Source organism: Caretta caretta, chromosome 3, assembly GCF_965140235.1.
Source record: "Caretta caretta isolate rCarCar2 chromosome 3, rCarCar1.hap1, whole genome shotgun sequence".
Lineage (NCBI taxonomy): Eukaryota > Metazoa > Chordata > Testudines > Cheloniidae > Caretta > Caretta caretta.
The window spans coordinates 166,987,279-167,011,097 of record NC_134208.1 but is presented as its reverse complement, the minus strand read 5'-3'; the positions used below and the strand labels follow the sequence as shown (position 1 = coordinate 167,011,097).

Genomic DNA, 23,819 nt, shown 5'->3' with positions numbered 1-23,819 from the left:
ACATTTCCACAACAATTTCTTTAAGGCCAATCCTTCCCCAGCAGCCCAAACCTTCCAGGGGCCATGGAGCTTATCCTCTGCACAGAGAGCACCAAAAATATTACCCAGAGGCCACTGAACAGCAGTTAGGGTGTGACAACTTTTTCTCTCAGGCAATGTAGGCTGAATCATAGCCAATGACTTAAGGGGTGATAGACTCTTTATCCCAATAAAGCCTTCTGAGCCAATGAGTTTCCCAGGATCACTTATCTATCATATGTCATGGGCTACCTCCAAGGTGCAATGACAACTCAATAAGCTGCCATAGGGGGATCAGAGACTGGGAATATGTTTGGTACCTCTCTCCCCAGGCATCATACCGCTCTGACTAATCTAGTAGCGGTGTTGACAGAATCCAGCAATAGCAGTGTTCAGTCTTTCCTTGCTAGCAGTACAAGTCAGTTAGAGATGGGACCTTCAAATGGGAGAAGTGAACTAAAAATGACAAAAGGTAATTGTCCTCTCTAAACCACCCACAGCTGTCAGGGATTCCATAAAACTAGGCTCAATGTCTAGTATCTTGGAAATATCTGAGTGAGCCTCATCTGAAGCTGATGTCGACAGGTGCCCAGTCCACCACTTGCATTCACTGCATTTCTCATACTCTTTTCCAGGTGCCCTAGATCACTTACCGGTGGAAATGAATTGAAACACTTTTTCTGAACATTTTTCAGTTTTTTCTTACAGTATTCTTTTCATTTAAATGCAAGGGCACAAATCCTAGTTTATGTCATAATAGATGGACAACAATAGTATAATTTAACAAAAATAAAATACTAAACAGTGCTACATGTTGACAGAGTTGTGATGGATAAAATGTGGAGTGTTTTGATGGTTTAGATTTTCAAAACATATCTGGCAAGTACACAAAGTGACAAATGTATTTAAGGATCTATGCCATTCAAATGGTACTACCACATGTCTGTTTTGGATTTTTCCCGACTAAATGTTGGAATAAGGGCAAAAATTCACTTGCCTATTGTGTTCTTTAAATAGAAAGTGTCTGCATCACAGACGGCCTGTCAATGCCACCTGACATCAGCGGACGTACATTTCAAAAGCTAGAATTCTGTCCCTTTAAAAAAACGTATTGTTTGTATTTCAGAGCCTTACATACCTCCGGCCTAGCTGAAGTCATCTATGTTTAGGATATAAAGGACAGATTCTGATCTCACTTACAAATAGGTAAAAAATTAGTAACTTCTTTGATTTCAATTGAGTTATTCTGCAGTGATATACATCAGCTTCACTGAGATGGATTCTGGCTCCTAGTCTTTACATTATCTATGTATTTTGTTCCCTCTTTTGCTTTTATTCACCACAATAAGCTACCTCCTTTGCTGATTATTTTTTATTTGTTGCATGTATTCATATTCTCAGTCCATCTGCTAAAAGTATCCTATTTAAAAGAAGATGGCATCATTAGCCACCCTTTTTCGCTATAAAGAAAGGAGCAGTTCCCATATTTTTACCCAGTTCAGTGGATGCACTAATCTTGCTGAACACTTCAGTTTAGATGGTATATCAATGAGGCATTCAAACAGAGCAGTTTATACACAAAAATTCTGTCTCCTTTGTAAAAGATTATCCTTTTATAAACACTGCGGAAAACATAAAAGCAAATAGGGGACAGCACATAGGACAGGAAAGATGTTAGCAGGGAGATTAATACTGAATGGGTCGAAATGAATGGTGCTTACCAAAACGAGGTCCAGATACTTTGGCTGCAGTGAAACATAAATAATGGGAATGACACATCGTTTATTCGGGATAATTAGTTGATCCAAAGTAGGGGCCTAGAACAAGAGATTAAAGATTAAATATCCATCTCCTGATGAATATCAGTAGCAAACTTTAACCTGTTCCTTCCAAAAGCACAATTTCTTTGAACAATCGTGTCAGCGCAACACAGTGAAGAAATGAGCTAAAGCAAACTTAAATCACGTTCTTATCTTAGCCTGTAGGATAATACTGCTTCATTTTTTAAAACTGGGAATTGCATTTTTTATTTTCAGGCTTGTAAGTCTTTCAGCCCAATTGTTGGAGAAGAGAAAGATTTTGTCTGATGTTTGGCATTATTAAAATCTGACTTTAGCTTTCTTGTCTTACATTTTAGTTATCTGCAATAACTGAAGAAAGACCAGACCATCCTGAACATTCCCTTTGGTTGAAAAATAATCACAAAAGGCAGCCTGCTGGAAAAGCACAGCATAGCACACGCCGAACTCGAATCTTGAATGCAAGGAGGACTTGGAATATGTCATGAGCCTTGGATCAGGAGGGGCTGAAGAGTAGTGGGCTATTGGGGACAGGGAACCGACTGTACAATAGTACTGGCAACCTATCCAGACTGGTCAATTAGCGGTCCTTCTAGTTTAAGATGCTGCATTGCAACAGAGGCAGAAGACATAGGACAAGTGGGAATCTGGATAACTGTGGCTTGCCCAGAACTTGGAACAGAGCAGCTGCTGACTGCATTCAGCCAGCCAAGACCAGCATTGTGGTTTGTTGCTGATGGATGGCTGCCTCTTGCAAAAGTGATAAAACTGGGGCGGAGGGGGGTCTTTCCAAATGGCATTTTGAAAAGAACAGAGCTTGTATGGAAGGGTCAGTTCAGCAGGCTTTCACCAGCTTTATGAAAACGGGATCACAAGTGAAACAAGTTTGGTGGTTTCATACTTATTCGTCAGGGAGCTTTTTGTCCAGATGCCAAACCAACATGCATGTTCAGATGGCAGTTTCTCCACAGGAGAGGCCCAGAACTATGAGCTGTGGAAAAGTATCCATTTTTACTTGGTTAATATTTGCATGCAAAAACTGATATGCAGGTTTTTATGAGGCTCTCTGAATTTGTTAAAGGAAGAGTTGGGGTTTTTTGCTGCACCAATGTTTGTAGTGAAAATGGTAACGTTGCTCCCTCTCTCTCTATCTCTTTCACACATGTGCACCTGCACACACATGCACATACTTTGCAGGGGGCACTTAGTGCCTCACAGGATCAAACGCTAAATTTTTCAAAACTCAGTAGTTACAAGAGAGTAAAAACATCACCATTTCATGCGATCAATTTTCTCTCTGAAAACAGGAAGATTTTGCCATGAGCAAAAATGATACTTTTTATACCTCTTCCCAAAGGTGAAAACTCACCATTTTCACCACAAACCTGTTTGCTTATTACTTCCAGTAAAATCACCATGTTGTAATATAGCTACCTGGCACCCTTCTTCTCTAAGGCATGAAATACAAATTTCTTGTCCTCATATTCAAGGCCCTGCATAATTCGTCCCTTTCTTCTTATTTGCCCTTGTTGATTCCTATCACCTTCACCCATCTCCTCTGTTTCACCAGAGAGAAGAGTCCAGATGCTCCATTTCTCTATTTCTCCTGCATCTGTCTTCACACTTTCTACCATGCCACCCTTTGGGCAGACAACACCCTTCCTGAGCTGCTCTGTAAAGTCACTCCTCTCTCCTCATTCTAAACCCTCTTTAAGACAGGTTTCTTCTGTGACACCTATTAGGAAACAGCTGACTAAGTCATCTACTGATTTACTTCATGTATTTATCTTTTGGTTGCCCTATGCTGACAAAAAGGGGTCAGAGGTTGCAGGGATAGTGTATAAAACCCAGGAAATGAGGCTTGGGTTTGCTCGGGGGGATTGAATGGCGAAGGGGGTGACCATTAACAAATGTGTAACTAACAAGACGTGCCTTATCTCATGTTGGTCACTTGGAACCAGATTCTGCTCCCCTTGTTCACATGATGTAGCAGCTTTCTCCAGGAATAGTCTCACTGATATCAGTGGGTCAGATTCTGCCACCCTTGTTCACAATGGGGACTACTCCTCGAATAAGGTGCTACTTGCCATGACCAAGGGTGGCCGGATCTGGCAAAACGAGAAAGGTACTATTCAACCTATGAGTAGCAGAATCTGGCCCTTTGCTTGTATGTTGTATTCCTTTCCAGCACCCTTTGGTTTTTTTCCATCTTTGTAGATTTACACACTGCAGGGCAGGAACTGTGCCTTCCTCTGTGTTTGAGGAACACCTAGCACATTTTGGGTGATATCACAGGCAGATAATAAACATTAACAATGATAGAGCAAGAGAGGGGGAGCCAGGACTCTGCCACTGACTGATGCGTGATCTTAGACAAGTCACTTAGCCATCCTGTACCTCAGTTTTCTCATCTGTAAAATGGGGAGGGCACTGCAGTATAGCTATATTACACAGGTGTCATAGAGCTTAAATAATGATGGGCATATCCTCCACTTTTGTAAATGGATCCAGCTTCAGTGGAATTGGGCCAATTTACACCAGCAAAAGTTCTGGTCCTTAATGTTTCTGGAGCACATTTAGATCCTTGGTTGAAAGGTGTTATATTAGTACAGCATATATTATTATTATTACCCCCTTCTCAACCTGAATGGCGAGCAAGAATTTGGAGTCTAGCTGATTGTTTCAGTGAGGAAGAGAAACTTGGATGGCATTGGGTTTTTCTTTGATATTTATTTACGAAGAATGTACAAAGCCCAGTTTCCCCGGACATAGCAGCAATCAAACAGCAGGAGACAGTTTCTTTGCTCACAGTTCCAAGCTTTTTTGCAGCCAGCACTGAGCCCAAAATGTCTCTCCAGCCTTTTCTCAGGGTCATGTTCCCGGTCCTTGTTCTGACAGTGTCCCTGGCTTTCTGCTGCATGCCTCAGCTTCTCTGCTGTGTTTCCTGCTTCTCTCACGGGGACAGCGATCAAACACTACCCAGCAAACCCCCTCTGCTAAATGTGCCTTGCATGTACCTCTGTTTTGGTCGGTGACTGTATCTGCGTGGAGGCTGCTATTGTTTCAGCTACTTGGTTCTATAAAGGAGCTTAATTTTATTTACATTTATCAGTAATGAAGGGCCACTTCTACACACCTCCCAATTTCAATGAGATTTAACCCAAGTCACTCATAACATTATTATTAAGTATTAAATATGTGTTAATTATTTATTATTAATTATTATTATTATTATTATTATTATGTAAAAATTAGCTTTTGTTTTTTCAAGGAAAATGAGACATTTGAGCCCACAGTGTATCCCACAGATTAGGACTTGGATGGTGTGTTTTTGAGGGTGTGAGGTGAGGATGCTTTCACATAACATTAGTGCAGGACAGATACTACATTTCTTTGGATAACTACGGGCAAGATCATAAGGCACAGCTCAGAGTAAGGGATCGTGGGGAGCTCCCTTGCCCTAGAAGGAACACCAAGAGGTTTCTCCTGGATGCTCAGAGGTTGCACATCCATTATGACACCCCTTTGCAAGGTGCGGGTGACTTCTCCTCAAGTAGCCAGCCAGCTCGGCTGGCTGCTGTGTAGCAGGTATGGAGCCAGGTGCCACATTCTTCCTGCCGCTTTGGAGCACCCTGTAGCCATAGAGGAGTAGGAGGGAACAGCCACAGCACTACCCTGAACACAGACACTACAATTCTGCTGGTGCTTACACAAGCCAAGCAAAGAGGTGATGACGGCTCCTTGCATTCTCCCCATAGTTTGCAATGACATAAGAGTCAGTCAGAATCTGGCCCTAAGTAATGACACACCCAGGTCCTGTTACAGCCAGGCAACATTTCTGTAGCCAAAATGCCCACATTCACTGCAAGTTCCCAGACTCCTGCTGCTATTCTTAGGGAACTTGATTTAGTTACTACCAACCTTTGGTTCAACCTGATGCAGCAACAGGAGCCTGGCGAAAACAGGCTCCCATAACTTAAACCATTAAAAAACATTTTCTTCTCGCAAGCAAATACGATTGTATTTAAAATTAGCATTCACACAGAATCCAGGTATCTTAAAGACTGTGACCAGAACTGAATAAATAGAGGAAAAAGTGATCCAATAATATTTCTTTGAATTCAGCTGAGCATGGTCGTGACCTTTTTAGGGTTGCTTTCCACATGCATTTGTGAGTGGGAGCTAAAATCACAAGAATTCTTATTCACAGCCAAATTTAAGCTTGAACACTTGAATATTCACCCAACATGAATTTTGATTTATACATTCACTTGCTTTGGTTAGCTACATATGTCATCGAATCAGTGCACAAAAACAGAAGCATGTGACCTGGGAAACTATCCAATCACTAACTAAAGCACAAATGGTCACTATTCACAGCCCTATTAGCAGAGGGAAAATAAATTTAAAGATAATTGAGAATAATGGTGTCTTATTGATAGAACTGAGATCTGTCAGCAAAAGGGAAATGGTGTCTGGTGCAGCACTGAAGAGGTTTCCAGCCCTTTGTGCCTAGATAACTGCAGCACACTGTTGGTCTGATTCTGCTATTGACAGCTGTGTGAATTAGGAATAGCTCAATTGAAGTGATCACTTACACTAGTTTTACACTGGAATTAGTTCAGTGGAATTATTCCTGATTTACACTACTGTGGGAGCCAAGTATGAGGGGAAAATTAAATTACTACAAGCTAAATTCAGTCCTCAGAGACTGAAGCACAACCCAAGCTGCAGAACGATTTAATGTGTAATATTTTGCACTTTTAAAATGACATCAGTCTAAGGATTTCAAATCACATTACACGCCGGAAGACATTATTATCCCCATTTTATAAATGGGAAAACTGAGACACAAGGAGGCTAAATGACTTGGCCCTGGGTCACATAGCAGGTTTGTAGAAGAGCCAGGACTGGAACACAGATTTCCTGACTTAGTCCTTTTATTGCGATTGTTATATTATTATTACTATAGGTCCATAGGTATCACCACTGAGATGGGAACCATGTGATATTAATATTACTCTCATCCTTCCTCATCCCTACTGTTTCTTACCTCACTCATCATGTCACCTCTAATATTAGATAGAAAATCTTTGGGAGAAACAGACCCTGTTCTATATTAATTTGTCCTACATTGTATTTGTAGGTCTACATGGTGTATTTTACTTCTTTACTAAGAGATGGGCCTGACTTGGGAAAACCACACCCTCTTCCATTCTTAGGGGAAGTCTAGCTCCTGATCTAGAGCTTGGTAATGGGCTAGAACAAAACACTGAATCTGAGCAACTCTGGCATCTGGAGAAGTTTGGGTTTGGATCTGCTTATAGATCTGAAATTTGCAACTCAGACTCAATTCTATGAATCGTCATTTTTAAAGATTTTCTGCAGAAGAGCATCTTACACCTATTGTTAAAAATGGGCTGGATTTTTTGCAGGGTAATTGTGAAAAGGCATGAGCCAACGTGGAATTGGCCTTTCTGCACTTTGCTCAGGTCAAGGGGAAGGCTTTAACTTCTCTTTGTAGCAACCTGAATCTGGGACTTCCAGTCAGGTCCCAGTTGCAACTGAGAGCATGTCTCAGGGTGTTACTACTCAGTAGCTGGGATGGGGCTTCCCAGCATGCGCAGACAGACACGTGCTAGCTCTAATTGCGCAAGTGTGCTAAAAATAGCAGCATGGCTGCAACAGCATGGGCAGCAGCTCGGGCTAGCTAGCCACCTGAGTACAAACTCACCTTACCTCCTGAGTATGTACACAAGCCCTGCCCAGGGGGTAGTGCTTCTAAGTACAGTGGGTTGGGGGGAGGGGCTGATCCCCCTTTCTACTTTTAAGGGCTACCTCTGTCTTCTGGTCCCATTCTCACTATTGTTTAAATTAACTGCAAATTGACATGCAGCGCTCTCCCCCCACACACATTTCCCCATAATTTGAGCATTGCCTGGGGGCAAAGATTGAGACTGTATAGAGCCGTTATGACTACTCTACCCCACCAGTAATCCCCTTTACACCAGAGGAATCCTCCAGGACCTTTATTTGGAGCTTCTGTAGGCCACAGGAGAAATACAAAGCAGGTCAGTAGGGCCAGAAACATGTTCCCATACGCCCCCTCATTGTACCTTTCTTTCTACTGTCTGCATCTCTCAAATAAATCCTTACTGGGAAAAGCTCAAAATGCAGCCTTCTTGAGATTATTTCCATCTGCATATCACAAAGGACATAGTGATTTTGCTACACTCCTGAGATCAAGATGGAAATATTGTACAATAGGTATAGGGATAATTGTGCTGCTTATTAAGCATATACAGTACAAGAGACACCAGTGTTGACACCAAGCAGATATTATTTGCACCAGCACAAGACTTGGTATATAATTCTCCAAAGCAGAGACTGATGAATGGTATTAGCAGGGAAGAACTGAATTCTGGCATTCTTGGGCCTTGCAAATCGTGGAAAAAGCAGACCTAGGATGAACCCAGTGTCATTAGGAATCCAAGTAGGCGGCAAGCACTATAGCTGTCGTGAATCCCCTGAAGCCTTTAAGAGTTGTACAGAGCTGCTAGAACGGACACAATAGGAAAGGACATCCCGGGGAATGTACTGAAAAGGTGAAGTTGCTCACGGACAGCTGTATCTTACAGCACGCTGACAGCCACTAAGTGAAACAGCTCTCCACAGGAATGTTGCAAGATTTCTAATGTATTCAGTGGGAAATGTGTGAGGTTCTTTTCCCTGCCCTATGAAGAGACCACAAATTCATGGCATCTAGGTGTACTGGGGATGACACAATTACAGCTAAAAACTCCAGCTGCTTTGTACTTCACCATGGGCATAATCTTGCTGTATATCTAGTTTAACAGGGCCTGGAAGGATCACCCCAATGTAAGGATAATCTCTGGGGGCATACAGCGGCCATCACTAATCTTTCCTGCTGCTAGCATAACAGAGAAAAGAGAGCCTGACCAGAGGAAATGGGACAAGTGTAGGACGTGCCTACGCTAGCCAATCCTCAGCTGTGTTTTGGCTCCTGGTGGCTTTTTCAACCCAGCATGAATGATAGCAGATGAGTGCTCTAACACAACTCAGGCGGATCAGTCTGCCCAGAGATGCACCTGATCCCCTAACTTCAATTTAGCGCCAATGGTGAAGATTTGGATCGTGTGATGAGCTTTACAGTACATTCTTCAAGCTAACAAACTCCAGCTATGATAGAGTGCCCTGGGGAGTGAGGGCCTGCCTCCAGTCTTCAAATGCACATCATGGGACTGTCAGCAAACATCTCATGGGTTTATACCTTAAAATTAACACCTGGAAGCAGAGGGAATCCAGGCTAGTGTGTATATGTAATGTGCTTACAATGACCTGTTCCAGGAAGTACGTCAGCTGCAGTATATTCCACCAAAATAGCCACCATTCAGATCTTTTCCCCAGTTGTTTCCCATAAGAAGCAGCATCAGCTCTATTTAATCTGGACAGAGACTCAGACAGCCCATTCGCATCTAGATTAGGCCCAAGAATCACAAGGAAACTGCACCACTTGGCTCTTTAGAAAAGGAAATGTGAAGTGACTACAGTGCACAAACAGCACCCCATCTCTCTTCTGCTGGTCTCACATACAGGTTGACTAGGAGGATCAACAGAATAAATCCTTGTGTGACCCACATCTCCTTGGAAGAGATGATCAGTTACCCAGCACCCCTCACTGAGATCTGTGAGTATGGAAAATATAGAGCTACTATGAAGCAACCTACCAGCAAGTCAACAACGTCCCCACTCAACGGTGTCAAGGACTGCTTCAGATAACAACCTCAGCATAAGCCCGGACCTTTGGCCATCACCAAAAGGAGATAACTGGCCAAGGTTACTAATTCTGTCTCCATACTCATGCCTGAAACTATAATTGGATTGATCCAGCTGAAATGGATCCAAGAAATCAGAGGAATCCAAATCATGCTGGAGTTGTTCAGCCACTTGGCTTTCTCCACTTCCTGCAACAAAGAGTGGGCCTGATCAATTAGCAAGGTACTCCACATGACGAAGGGGGGCAGAATCAGGCCTGACAACCAGGAGGAGATACTCATTTTATGTGCAATTGCATAACCCCTTTTGCTACCCAACATTGGCATGGCAGCTGGATTTCCCTAGCCTCTTCTTTCATTCCACTGTTCTATCAAAACAGTTACAGATACATACATATTAATGTGGGAATTAAAGGAGCTCCATTGGTTTTCGGGATTTATTTTGGTTTGGTGAAGAAGAAGAAGAAGAAGAAGAAGAAGAAGAAAAGTATTCCCTCACAGCATGATTTACCTTGACTAGCATAACAATTAGCTACACTATTTCCACTCCCTCCCCCAAGAATGCAAATTAACTGTAGCTCATATCTCAGACAAATGGCACACAAACGGCTGCTGTGCTCCAAAAATGTTAATCAGTTCTGAAAATCCAAATCAACCCTAGCCATTTCGCAGATCAGATCAGTATTGCATTTTGAACTTTGGCTCACTCAGAATATTTCCAATATCAGGTACCATTTAAAGTGGCTTAAATCTATTTGCATTGTAGCCTGGCGAACAAATTCTGTGAAGAGGTTTATTCTCTTAGCATACCATTTATAAATTTGGCCAAATACTGACACCCTTACTCAACTTGAGCACCACTTTTGAATTTAATGGGACTCCTCATGGACTAAGATACCCTTTTTCTTCTTGATGGGTATCAGATGCTGTCCCTTTGGGTTCACCATATTTTGCACTGCAGCAGCATTTGAGCCCCAATGGCTGCAAGATGCTTAAGCTCATGTGTAACTTTAAGATTGTGAATAGCCTTTAATTTACTCCAAGATACACATGTGCTTAATCATCTTCATATACAGGGGCCTTTGTTTACCCAGCAGCATGAAGATTCCTATAAAGTAAGTACATTTTTTTTATAAAGAGGCCATTATTACCTTACAACCACAGCTATGCTTTCATTTTAATGTATATTCTAAATCAAATGCCATATACTTTTTCTCTTTGTTTATAGGTTATTGTTGCTCATTTCTCTCAGATTTAAGAAAGTAATGAGGGCATGGAATTCTGTGTTTTCTAATGATGATATCCTCTTTCTTTCTTTGTGTAACAAAAAGGCTTTGAAGTCCTACACTGTGTGTTACAAGGATTTTGATACTTCCCCAGTAAGGATGTAACAGGAGCCAAAACAAGCCTCCAGGTGCCAATATTACACCTGACAAATTAGGCACACGACTGGAAAAGGGTGGGCCCGGGCTGCTGTTTAATGCTCATTTCCTCTCATTTCCACATTAACAGGAAGTAGTTGGAATGGAAAAAAGGCTTTCCTTAAAGACCCAAACTATCAAAAGGCCTGAAGTACTTACTCCTTGCAAACAAAAAACTTGGAAGCTAGCTAAGTCCTATGATTTGGATCTCATTTGCAATGACTTATTTAACCCCTACTGACGGCACGGTGAACAGGATGTTATGATTTATTTAACACTTAAAGCGGGTATGAGAACAAGGTGGATGGTGCCCTTAGATGTAGTCTTTCAATAATTTATTGTTGTAAGTGCTTAATTTTTCCTTGGGGAAGCCTTTGATGGCAGGCTGCTGCAGGATGGTTTAAGTGATGTGGAATAAGCAGTGTGCCATGTAAAGCAAAAATAATAACACTGAAAAATCCAACGAAAGCGCAGGCAGCTTGATTTCGTGGATCGCATAGTGGGAACTTCAGGCTGACATTTTAACACCAGTTGAACTGAGTTTAATACATTTCATTTAGTAACTTAAAGACTGCTGAATTTACCTTGCAGAGACTTTAATGGCATAATACACCCACAAACACAAAGAAAACTGACTCATACAAAACCCTGCATGGTTCCTAGAAGGCCATTGGAGAGCAGTAACAAAGCCTGTAAAAAAAATAAATTAAGTTACATCTACTACATTTATACCATAGGGGTTTCTGACCAAGAGCAGGCTCACAAAAATGTTATGTCTGACTGACTTTAAAGTTGAACTGCTGCTTAATAATATTGTAGCATGCCTCAGAGGGTTTATCTGAAAGCACCTTCTTTTGAATGGTTTGTAATCGTTATCTGGGGTACAGGCCCATCCTTTAGAAACCTTTTTTATGTCAAAGTTACTCAGTGAAATAATGCATAGATGTTTTACCCTCTGGAGATCAGTGTTCAGTTCTGCTTCATGTCATATATTGAAGGCCCATGGTGACTTTAGCAAGCAAGATCTATAGGAATTCCTGCACCTGTGGATAAAGGACTTCAATCTTCAATGATAAATGCATATTTCTGCATGCTTGTGTGTGTACAAATTATATTTTAGTATAGACAGGCAGGTAACACATTTCACTTTTTGGAGACAAAGTAACAGGTTTAGCAAATTACATTCGTACCTTTAATCTTATATTTCCATGCACACTCAGTTAAATGTTGTAAAACTATCAATTCTGTCAAAACGTAGCAGAAAGAAAACAAGAGACCCTGCAATCTTAATGTCCAAACTGACTGGTGATTATCAGGAATTAAATGTGCAGGAATTCCAAATCTTTTTTGATCTGAGATGTCTAGATGACTTTTGTTTTTCTATAATTGTATGAGGGTCCTACGTAGTATTTAAGAATCAATTATATTGCAATTGATGTAATTAACTCTAATAATCCAGTAAAAGTCAGTAGGAGGGCTATTCAAGTCAATAGAAAAGAGGGACTATATTATGAAGGTGTTATTAACCTATACAGAATTTTACTAGGCATTTCCTTTTCTCATATGATAAATATACAGTGGTTAGGAAGGCTGTTATTATAATTTAATGGGAACAATGGCTCATCACTTTCTTTCCTGTGCAACCCTTAACTAATTCTACATACAGTGTATAAGTAAAATGAATCCTTTTTTAATGGCACAGCAAATCAGCTATTAATCATCCATCAATCATCTGTTGCACCAAAATCTATGGTGCTTTCAGGGCTGCTAAAGATATTTTGGGAGTGGCAGGAGTTGCACACACATATTCCCATTCATTTATGTGTCCGACTTTCCATTGCACATTGTATGGGGTACTTCTTAACTAGTCAATTGGGGACTGATCCTGAAGTCAGTGGAAGCCCCTTGAGGAAGACATTAGTGCTTTGCAAGATGAGGCAAAAGAATTTATAGGCATTTTTATGGCATCACTGTAATATCTGAGCATCTCTCTTGGTTATGAATTAAGACACAGAACACATCTTTCAGGGAGGGGAATATTATCATTACCCATTTTAAAGTCGGTGAAACTGAGGCACAGTTAGATTCAATACCTTGCCCCAAGGCAACACAGCACAGCCAAGAACAGAGCCCCTGTCTCCAAACACTTACACTGGTGCCTTCACCACTAAACCAGCCCCCTTTCTATCTTGGCCATGAGTGGGAGTGTTCCTGAGAAAGGATACCAAGATGGGGCCCACTGGGAATTTCAATCTTCTTCGCCTTTGTTGGTCTGAGTCCAGGCATCACTTTGACACAAAGACTGCACTGGTCGCACTGGCACGCCTCCTGGAAGTGGATGAAGAGGGGCTATCTGGGCTGGTGTTATTAGATGTATTTTCTGCCTTCGACACGGTTGGCCATAGGATGTTTTTGACTCTCTTGTGGACCCTGGCAGAGCGGGATAGGGGTGCTCTTCAGTGTCTTCCTTCTTTCCTCTTGGAGAAATTGCAATGGATAATCATGAGCAAGCATTCCTTCTCCCAAAGTGCTCTCAAGTGTGGAGTGACTCAGGTGTCTTTCTGTCACCCATCCTGTTCAGCCTATATACCCTGCCATTCAGAGGGGTCAGTGAGGAGGCATAAGGGGTAGTTCATTATGTTGATGATACCCAGATATATGGAAGAAGGTGGTTCAGCAAACAGGCCAATGTCATGTTGAGACTGGAGCCTGGCTAAGAATGAGTTGTGTGAAGCTGAGCCCAGATAAGACTGAGGTGGTGATTGTGGGTTGAAGGAAGCAGTGGAAGGAGATAGTATCAGTCCATTTGATTTGGAAGTGCATCCACCACTGGTCACCTCCAAAGAAGAGGTGATTTTATGTCCTACATGCTGTTAGTTGATCAGATTACAGCTGAAACCAAGTCAGTATTTTACCATCTAGGAGCTTTCATGCTTTTATTTGTGCCTTTGTTACTTTGAGAGTGGACTAGTGAGATGTGCTGTACTTGGGGCTAACTGTACCTTCATTTGGAGACAGAAACTGGTACAAAATGTGGCAACTTGCTTGTTGAGTGGGGAATCTTCCTGGGGTCACATTGCTTCTCAAGGTCCTAGAGAACCTACTGGTCTCCAGGTAGAGTTTAAGGTTTGGGTTTTGACTTCCTCTCTCCCCATGTCACACTGCCACAGATGTAGTCAGCAGAGACACTCAAACTGGGACTCCCTCATCAGAAAAGAGAGTGCGAAGACGACGGGACATTCTTTGTGAGCACTTTGGGGCTCTAGCTCCCCACCCTGGCCTGAAATAGCCCAGGCTTGATCACCTTCTGGGCATGCTACAAAAACCATTTTTGATTATGTTTTGGTAAATGTTGGGGGTAAGTCCCCAGGGGAGGGAAAGGAGCTCTTCCCCTGCTTTGATTTATTGGCTGGCTGAGTTAATTTGTTCCCAGTATCTGATTATTTTTATGCTGCAGGGTGGTCATCATTAGGTGATTGTAAGTCTAATTAACTATTAGGGCACTTAGAGCTTTTTGTATGGACATTTCTAATTGCTGTTTAAATCTAAATAAATTTAGAGCTGACTGGGGCAAATTCATCCCTGGTGCAACTTCACTGAAATCAATGGATTTACACAAGGGATGAATCTGTTATATTATAACCTGAATGAATCATTCTTAGAGAGGAAGAATGAATTATCATTTTAAGCTATTCACACACACACACACACCTTCTTTCCATCCTTGCTCACATTTTCACAACCTTCCTATTTTACATACGGTGCAGTATGTTGACTGACAGAGAGGAAGAAGTTGCAATTGTTAAAATAAATAAATGTAATGTGAAGGTGTCAAATTCAGCTTTCCCACCAGAATGTAGATTTACAAATATTCACAGCTATAAAGTAAATGCTGTATAAATATCAGTAGTTGCATAAGATCTGAGCTATGTTGCACAAAATGAATGAGCTTTGACTACAGGAACAGAGATACACAACCCTGCCGACTTGTGCTGAATGAACCAATTGTAAACTTGGCAAGCAACCGATTCCTGCCAGGAATCCTGGTCCAAGACTTCATCTAGCTTGGGATTCCTTCGCACGAATTTATTGGTAACGGTAAATTTCTCTATACAGTTAAATACACTGTATACATCTCACTTTTCTATTGCAAGCTTCAGGACCAGTGAACTAGTCTTTCAGAAAGTCACCAACTTAATCGAATGGTCATTCTGCGATTCAAGGGAGTGTCTAGAGACATACTGAAGAGACAGTGTTCAGTGTCATGGACAAAAGTAATAAGCCTCTGGTTAAGGTGGAAATGGCTACATACTATTAATTAGCTTACTACTGCAAATCAGAGTTTACCTTAAGACTATATTGTGGGGTTGGGAGAATTGCCCATTGTACCATGAAGAAAAGGAGTACTTGTGGCACCTTAGAGACTAACCAATTTATTTGAGCATAAGCTTTCGTGAGTTACAGCTCACTTCATCGGATGCATTCTGTGGAAAGTGTAGAAGATCTTTTTATATACACACACAAAGCATGAAAAAATACCTCCCCCCACCCCACTCTCCTGCTGGTAATAGCTTATCTAAAGTGACCACTCTCCTTACAATGTGTATGATAATCAAGGTGGGCCATTTCCAGCACAAATCCAGGTTTTCTCACCCCCCCCCCACACACACACGAACTCACTCTCCTGCTGGTAATAGCTTATCCAAAGTGACCACTCTCCTTACATTGTGTATGATAATCAAGGTGGGCCATTTCCAGCACAAATCCAGGGTTTAACAAGAACGTCCGGGTGGGGGGGGGGGTAGGAAATAGGCTATCTTGCATAATGACGTAGCCACTCCCAGTCTCTATTCAACCCTAAGTTAATTGTATCCAATTTGCAAATGAATTCTAATTCAGCAGTTTCTCTCTGGAGTCTGGATTTGAAGATTTTTTGTTGTAAAATAGCGACTTTTATGTCTGTAATTGCGTGACCAGAGAGATTGAAGTGTTCTCCGACTGGTTTATGAATGTTATAATGCTTGACATCTGATTTGTGTCCATTTATTCTTTTACGTAGAGACTGTCCAGTTTGACCAATGTACATGGCAGAGGGGCATTGCTGGCACATGATGGCATATATCACATTGGTGGATGTGCAGGTGAACGAGCCTCTGATGGTGTGGCTGATGTTATTAGGCCCTGTGATGGTGTCCCTTGAATAGATATGTGGGCACAGTTGGCAACGGGCTTTGTTGCAAGGATAGGTTCCTGGGTTAGTGGTTCTGTTGTGTGGTATGTGGTTGCTGGTGAGTATTTGCTTCAGGTTTGGGGGCTGTCTGTAGGCAAGGACTGGCCTGTCTCCCAAGATTTGTGAGAGTGTTGGGTCATCCTTCAGGATAGGTTGTAGATCCTTAATAATGCGTTGGAGGGGTTTTAGTTGGGGGCTGAAGGTGACGGCTAGTGGCGTTTTGTTATTTTCTTTGTTAGGCCTGTCCTGTAGTAGGTGACTTCTGGGAACTCTTCTGGCTCTATCAATCTGTTTCTTCACTTCCGCAGGTGGGTATTGTAGTTGTAAGAATGCGTGATAGAGATCTTGTAGGTGTCTGTCTCTGTCTGAGGGGTTGGAGCAAATGTGGTTGTATTGCAGAGCTTGGCTGTAGACGATGGATCGTGTGGTGTGATCAGGGTGAAAGCTGGAGGCATGTAGGTAGGAATAGCGGTCAGTATTAGAACTAATAGCTCGTTCACCTGCACATCCACCAATGTGATATATGCCATCATGTGCCAGCAATGCCCCTCTGCCATGTACATTGGTCAAACTGGACAGTCTCTACGTAAAAGAATAAAGGGACACAAATCAGATGTCAAGCATTATAACATTCATAAACCAGTCAGAGAACACTTCAATCTCTCTGGTCACGCAATTACAGACATAAAAGTCGCTATTTTACAACAAAAAAACTTCAAATCCAGACTCCAGAGAGAAACTGCTGAATTAGAATTCATTTGCAAATTGGATACAATTAACTTAGGGTTGAATAGAGACTGGGAGTGGCGAAGTCATTATGCAAGGTAGCCTATTTCCTACCCCCCCCCCCCCCGGACGTTCTTGTTAAACCCTGGATTTGTGCTGGAAATGGCCCACCTTGATTATCATACACAATGTAAGGAGAGTGGTCACTTTGGATAAGCTATTACCAGCAGGAGAGTGAGTTTGTGGGGGGGGGGGGGTGAGAAAACCTGGATTTGTGCTGGAAATGGCCCACCTTGATTATCATACACAATGTAAGGAGAGTGGTCACTTTGGATAAGCTATTACCAGCAGGAGAGTGAGTTTGTGTGGGGGGGGGGGTGAGAAAACCTGGATTTGTGCTGGAAATGGCCCACCTTGATTATCATACACATTGTAAGGAGAGTAATCACTTTAGATAAGCTATTACCAGCAGGAGAGTGGGGTGGGGGGAGGTATTTTTTCATGCTTTGTGTGTGTATATAAAAAGATCTTTTACACTTTCCACAGGATGCATCCGATGAAGTGAGCTGTAGCTCACGAAAGCTTATGCTCAAATAAATTGGTTAGTCTCTAAGGTGCCACAAGTACTCCTTTTCTTTTTGCGAATACACACTAACATGGCTGTTACTCTGAAACCTGTCATTGTACCATGGTAATACATTAATCATATCAGGATGTATCAAAAGAGCCATTACTATGGCACCATGCTGATCACAACCTCAACATGAGTCAGCAATGTGATGCTGTTGCGAAAAAAAGCAAATGCAATTTTAGGTTGCATTAACAGAGGCATAGCATGCAAGTCATGGGAGGTGATGGTCCTGCTCTACTCGGCTCTGGGTGGGCCTTAGTTGGAGTACTGTGTCCAGTTTTGGTCACCCATGTACAGAAAGGATGTGGAGAAACTGGAAAGGATCCAGAGGCGAGCGACAAAGATGATCAAAGGACTGGAATTGAAGCCATATGATCAAAGGATGAAGGAACTGGGTATGTTTAGTTTGGAAAAGAGGAGCTTGAGGGTGGAAATGATAGTGGTCTCCAAATACTTGAAAGGCTACCATAAAAAAGATGGTGAAAAGTTGTTCTTTCTTGCCATAGAGGGCAGGACAAGAGGCAGTGGGTTCAAACTATAGGATAGGCGATTTAGATTAAATCTCAGGAAAAACTTCCTAACTGTAAGAACAGTAGGACAATGGAACAGACTGCCTAGGGAAGTTGTGGAAGCTACTTTGATGGAGGTCTTCAAAAGGAAGCTGGATAGCCATCATTCTTGGGTGGTTTAGACACAACGAATCCAGCATCCTGGCAGCAGGTTAGACTAGATGACCCTTGTGGGTCCCTTCTAACCCTAAGATTCTATGGCAAATGTCCACCACAGGCATGAGGTTTGTTGTCCTCCATCACTGAAGTGTTATATAAATGTAGAGGTCTCACCTATTAGTGGTTTATCAGGTGTTCCTGGACCTGCAATCCCACAAGGATGAGTGGTGCCAAAAATGATAGCTTGAGCATTGTTAAAGTACAATAATTCAGCAGTCAAAACTTCCTTTGTTCAAATCCCCAAACACCACTCAGTTATTTAATCACCTCAGTTCTTCTACAATCCACAAACATGCCTTAATATGTGTGGGGCAGTTCCTCAGCAGGTGTCAGTGGCCCTGGCTCCATTGCCATCAGTGGATCTAGGACAATTTACCCCCCTTGAGAATCTACCCCTGAGCGATTGCATGCCATGCACAGAAGATAATAATACACATAATTTTAAAAAACATTAAATAAGAACAATCATCTGCAAGAAAAGGTTCCAGTGTTTAGACTTTCATGGAAAATCAATATGGTCTTATCTCTATTATTTTACTTAAAAAAATACTTGGGACCATGGCATTAGGTAGCACTGTGAAAAACAACTAAATATAGCTGTAGATCATGGTGGGTGGGAATGGAAAACCAAGGAGTCAGGAGCCGAGCTCCTGCTGCTGTTACGTCATCATAACACCCATAATTATGTTATTATGTACACTGCCCACTTCAACTATATCTGGATACCACTTAAAATGATAAAAATCTGATTAACTGCATGACATATAAATCTTAGTTTCTTTGAACACAAATTAGTACTGACTTCTTTATTCTTTCTAGAATAGGCAGGATATTTGTTTTGCTTTTCTTCTGCAAGGTGTTGTCAGAATGAGCATATAAAAAAGTGAAAAGAGTTTATTTTAAAACCTTATTTTATATTTAACACACTTTACCAATTCACAAAAACATATTTCCATTCTTAAGGCAATAACACATGACTCCTCCCTCCCTGACCCCAAACACCTAAACATCCAATTATAAGCTCAATCTAAAAATTCAGTTGAAACTATGGTGTATTTAGTGTAACTGCTTGTTATGCATTTGTTTTCGGGTTACTGCACATTTAAATCTCCGATTTCTAAGGGCTCTGCTATTAGGGTGACCAGATAGCAAGTGTGAAAAATCAGGACAGGTGGTGGTGGGGAATTGGTGCCTACATAAGACAAAGCCCCAAATATCGGGACTGTCTCTATAAAATCGGGACATCTGGACACCCTATCTGCTATCTACAGAGAGAGACACCCATTTTGTATTAAGGTCAGTGCAAACAGTCACAGAAGACACACACACAATGTGTGAAATCCTGGCCCCAATGAAGTTAATGGCAAAATTCCCATTGTCTTCAGTGGAGCCAGGATTTCACTCACTGCATGCCTGCTCATGTAGACTTTGCTTTTCTTCTTTCTTATTTTTTTTTCTCTTCATCTCCAATTAAAGTCAATGCCTGAAGGTCCTGGTTTGATCTTTGTATCTGGAAAAGCAATACAGCCACTCTCTATAAATAAGCTAAACCAGACAGAATAAAAGATTCAATGTGGTGGAAGCCCCATCACTGGGGTATTTAAAACAAAGACCTACAAATTACACCACAGGGAACAAACCTGCACTAGCAAGAAGATGAACCAAAAATAATGTTCATTCATATATAACATATGTTTCTCCATTTAAATAAATATGGAAAAAGTATACATCAAATTATATCTTCAACCCATGAGGTTACCCTGGATAGTTTATTTCAGCTTCACTGGGGAGAGCCCTCAAGATATTTCTAATACAACTGTTAAACCTTTTCCCTGTGTTACAGTGTATGAAGTTTTTATTGCCACCGGCTTGGTCTCAGAATTCCCCCTTAAATATTTTTTGTATCACCAGACCAGAACTGGTGTGGATGCCAATGAGCTGTTCTGTCCTATTGAAAGCAGAGAATGGTTTCCTCTGCAATATGTACAAAGAGCAAAGAAATTTAGTCAGTCTATGCAAAACACAAAATGGCATCTGCCATCTGGAAATGCGCACAAAAGCCATGGGCAGTCAAACACTTCTCAAGACTTTGGCACGTAAAATTAATATATTTGTTGAAGACTTAAAGAGCCAAACTCTTAGCCATTAAAAAGGGAATTTCACTTTCCTCTTCCCCAAAATAAAATAAACAATAAAATATTTCCATTGCAATGTCCCATAAACGATAGCGCAAACAACCTTCAAGAAACATTTTCTAGTGACTTCATGAGGATGGGCAGAAACAATGTTGCAACCACATGTATATTTTAAATGGTGGAGAGGCATGCATTTCCCCAAAAATTTGCATCTGCAGTAAAGAGTGTTATTTTTAGCTATGTAAATGTCATATCCTTGTTTTCTGTGTGCATCCCCTTTAAATCTCTGAGGACTTCTCTATCTGCAGAAACAAGGAGCTGCTGTGTGTTCAAGATACATGAAGATTGTCACTGTATATATATATATAGTGTATGCCCCCTTTACTTCCATCCTTTTTTGTTATTATTTTCTTAATCTAACATAAAGGTAATTCTTGATGAAAGTCTCTGCTTCTGTTTATGTTCAGAATAACACACTGTTTACAACAGCTCATGACATATGGTACCTAAGTGGACATCATCATAAATGATTCAATCTTTGTTCACTCAACAAATGTAAATCTAAGAAATTGCAAAAACTAAGACTCCTCCCACCCCCCCAAATATGCAATCAGATGTACCTGGGTAGAACCTAGTGACCCCCAGGAGGCTTTAGTGAAGTCAATAGGGCTCTGTACAGGAACACAGATCTGTGTGCAGGATCAGCTACTAAGTTGTTAGTAGTGGAATTTTTAGTGACACCTTTAGTTAAGGTTGTCCAACTCTGTCCATTATAAACCCCTGTATTCAGTTCCTTACAATTTTTGCCAGACTTTGATTGGGCTGAAATTTTTCATATTTAGTCTCTGCCTAAGTCTTCTTTCTTTCTTTCTTTCTTTCTTTCTTTCTTTCTTTCTTTCTTTCTTTTTTTTTTTTTTTTGGTTACATTTCAGAAAAAAACGCCTCCATAGTTTCTAAGGTTAGGGAAATCAATGTGCCAAAGCAATGTGGTTGGCTGCACTATCTAAAACTACTAGACCACACTCCAGAACCTATATTAGGGTTCCTAATCCCCAAGGTTCCTCTGTTGACTAACGAATAACTGTGTAAGCCACCAGCAAAGTATGTGTCATTTTTCCATCGAGGAGCTTGTCCACATAACGGATAACAGTGTACTGTTGCTATCTGCTATTATCTTTAGGTCAAGGGGTAGATATCTGTGCTGTGGATCCAAAGGTCCTAGGTTCCAACTCCGCTGATGTCCCATGCAGAGGGTCAACATGGTTTCATATGATGAATTTCCTGATTTTTTTCAGTTGACCTTTTAAAAACCTAGGAAATTACATCCCAAAAGCTATGAAAACTATGTTAAATCAATATTATGGTTGCAAAGTCAAATACTCAAAAGTTAAGAAATACCAGAATTAAGGTTGCCTGTGGAACTTTAATTTGGTACTCTTGTGTATGCTTTATTATAGTCATGCCCAGCATGGAAATCTGTGGCCTCACCAAGAATAGAACCCAGCTCCCCTGAGTTTCTTAAACACAAGAGACTATCCTTCATTTTCCTGCAAGCCTCCACCTCACTTGCTTTCTCTCCAGCACAGTTCATGGGGCCGGGCTTCTATGGAGTAAATACTATGTGATAACGCAATGATCTATGGCACATAGATTGAATCAGAGTGCACACAAGGATGTGGAATATTTTTTTCTATAGTACTAAATTGGGCTCTTTACTGTGGCAGAAGATGTTGTTTCATCAAAGAGCTTACAAAGGTCCTAATCCTGCCGCTGTTTAGCCATGTGAACTATGGGAAGCTGACTGAATTCAATAGGACTACTCACATCCATAAATTTACCCATGTACCTGCGTGTTTGCCAGAGCAGGGCCTAAATAAGCTAAGTATAGCTGAAGTATTGCTGATGGAATATAAGATAAAGCAGGTGTTTAAACCGTGAAATCTATACCCCACCTTTTTCATTACACATTTTTTATTTTGCTTTCTTAAAAGAGAAGGAGAGGGGGGAGAGAGAGAGAGATTAACTGTGCCTGATAACGTTAGCATTTAAATGGTCCTGATTCTAGGCTTCACCGAGGTCCTACGGGGACCCGAGCAAAAGTCAGAGCCAGCCCAACGGTGGCTCTAACTTACAATGCCTGCAACAGCTCCCAATGGAGCCATTCATCAGCCCAGAATAATCAGGCAGCAGTGGGCTCTCGCTGTGCCTCCTCCTTCCCCAAAACTTCTGCTTCCCCTAGCACTGTGCTATGCTGCGGGCTGGAGGAAGCACTGTAGGACCATTCTGATACCCTATGTCACTCAGGTAGGTTCTTTACATAAACGGGGTTCCCTAGGAAGCTGTTGCCACCTCTTTTGCCATAAAGTAGCAAGAACAGGGAACAGAATTAGGGTCCAAGAATCTCAGTCCAGGACCTTTCACAAGCACTAAATTCACTCACATAAGATGCAATTTGAAAAGTTTTACTTTGGCCTGAATTAGCTACTGAATCATAAAATGATTTTTCTTATGGCAGACGTGCACACACACATCCACACGGCGTGCTCCAGCAGGATTGTCAGTCATTCACCTCTGATAGAAACCCTGGCTTACAAGAGATCATCTGCTCCATTAAAGACGAGAACTCGGCAGTAAAAACAAAAGTACGGATCTCAGCAAAAGAGAGAGATGCCACCGGGTGAAGAGGTCAAGTCCGTGCCATCGACAGACTGAGAGTGAAACATTACTGCGATTAGGCTGTAACAAGACCGTTCAAGAATGAACTGAGGATTCCAGGCATGTCATGGAGATGACATCCTGACACTCCAGGGGTTGGGTGGTAGCTGCTCTTACTGAACCTGCTGCCAGCCAATCCTTGGAGTGTCACTTACATCAGCTCCGAAGTAATATATTGGCCCACCCTTCAAGCAAGAGATGAGAAGTCACGATCAGCTAATAGAAAGTGACAAGAGGAGATAAAATGGATGATGAGGGAGGGAAAGTTTTGGATTAAAAAAGCATTATTCTTTTCTTTAACACCAACCACGCTAACTATATGGCTGTGTTAATTAATGTAGCATTCAAAGATATTCATCCATTTTTACATATATCATTCATTTTTCTACTTCCACATATTTCCAAATTAGCCAGTAGCTCTTTAAGTAATCACAAATATGGCAATGCTTTCAACCTGATGGTGGGGAGAAGTAGATTTCCTCTTTCACAGAAATAAAGTTTGAGTAAGATGGAGACTGAATAATCAATGACGTTTTTATCTATCTATCTTTCTATCCAATGAGGTTCTACCGATGCCCAGCCCTGAGGCATCTGAGCATCTTCTCCCTTTTCAGGCTAAA

The 23,819-nt window shown here is 41.4% G+C and overlaps 1 long non-coding RNA gene across 1 annotated transcript in view; it reads right to left on the bottom strand.

The window, feature by feature from the left end:
- Positions 1 to 23,819, bottom strand: part of LOC125634947 (uncharacterized) — a 193,325-nt gene that overhangs the window by 13,470 nt on the left and 156,036 nt on the right. Inside the window, exon 6 of the long non-coding RNA XR_007356092.2 lies at positions 1,740 to 1,835. This is a non-coding gene — a long non-coding RNA (uncharacterized LOC125634947). The remainder of the gene's footprint in view (positions 1 to 1,739; positions 1,836 to 23,819) is intronic.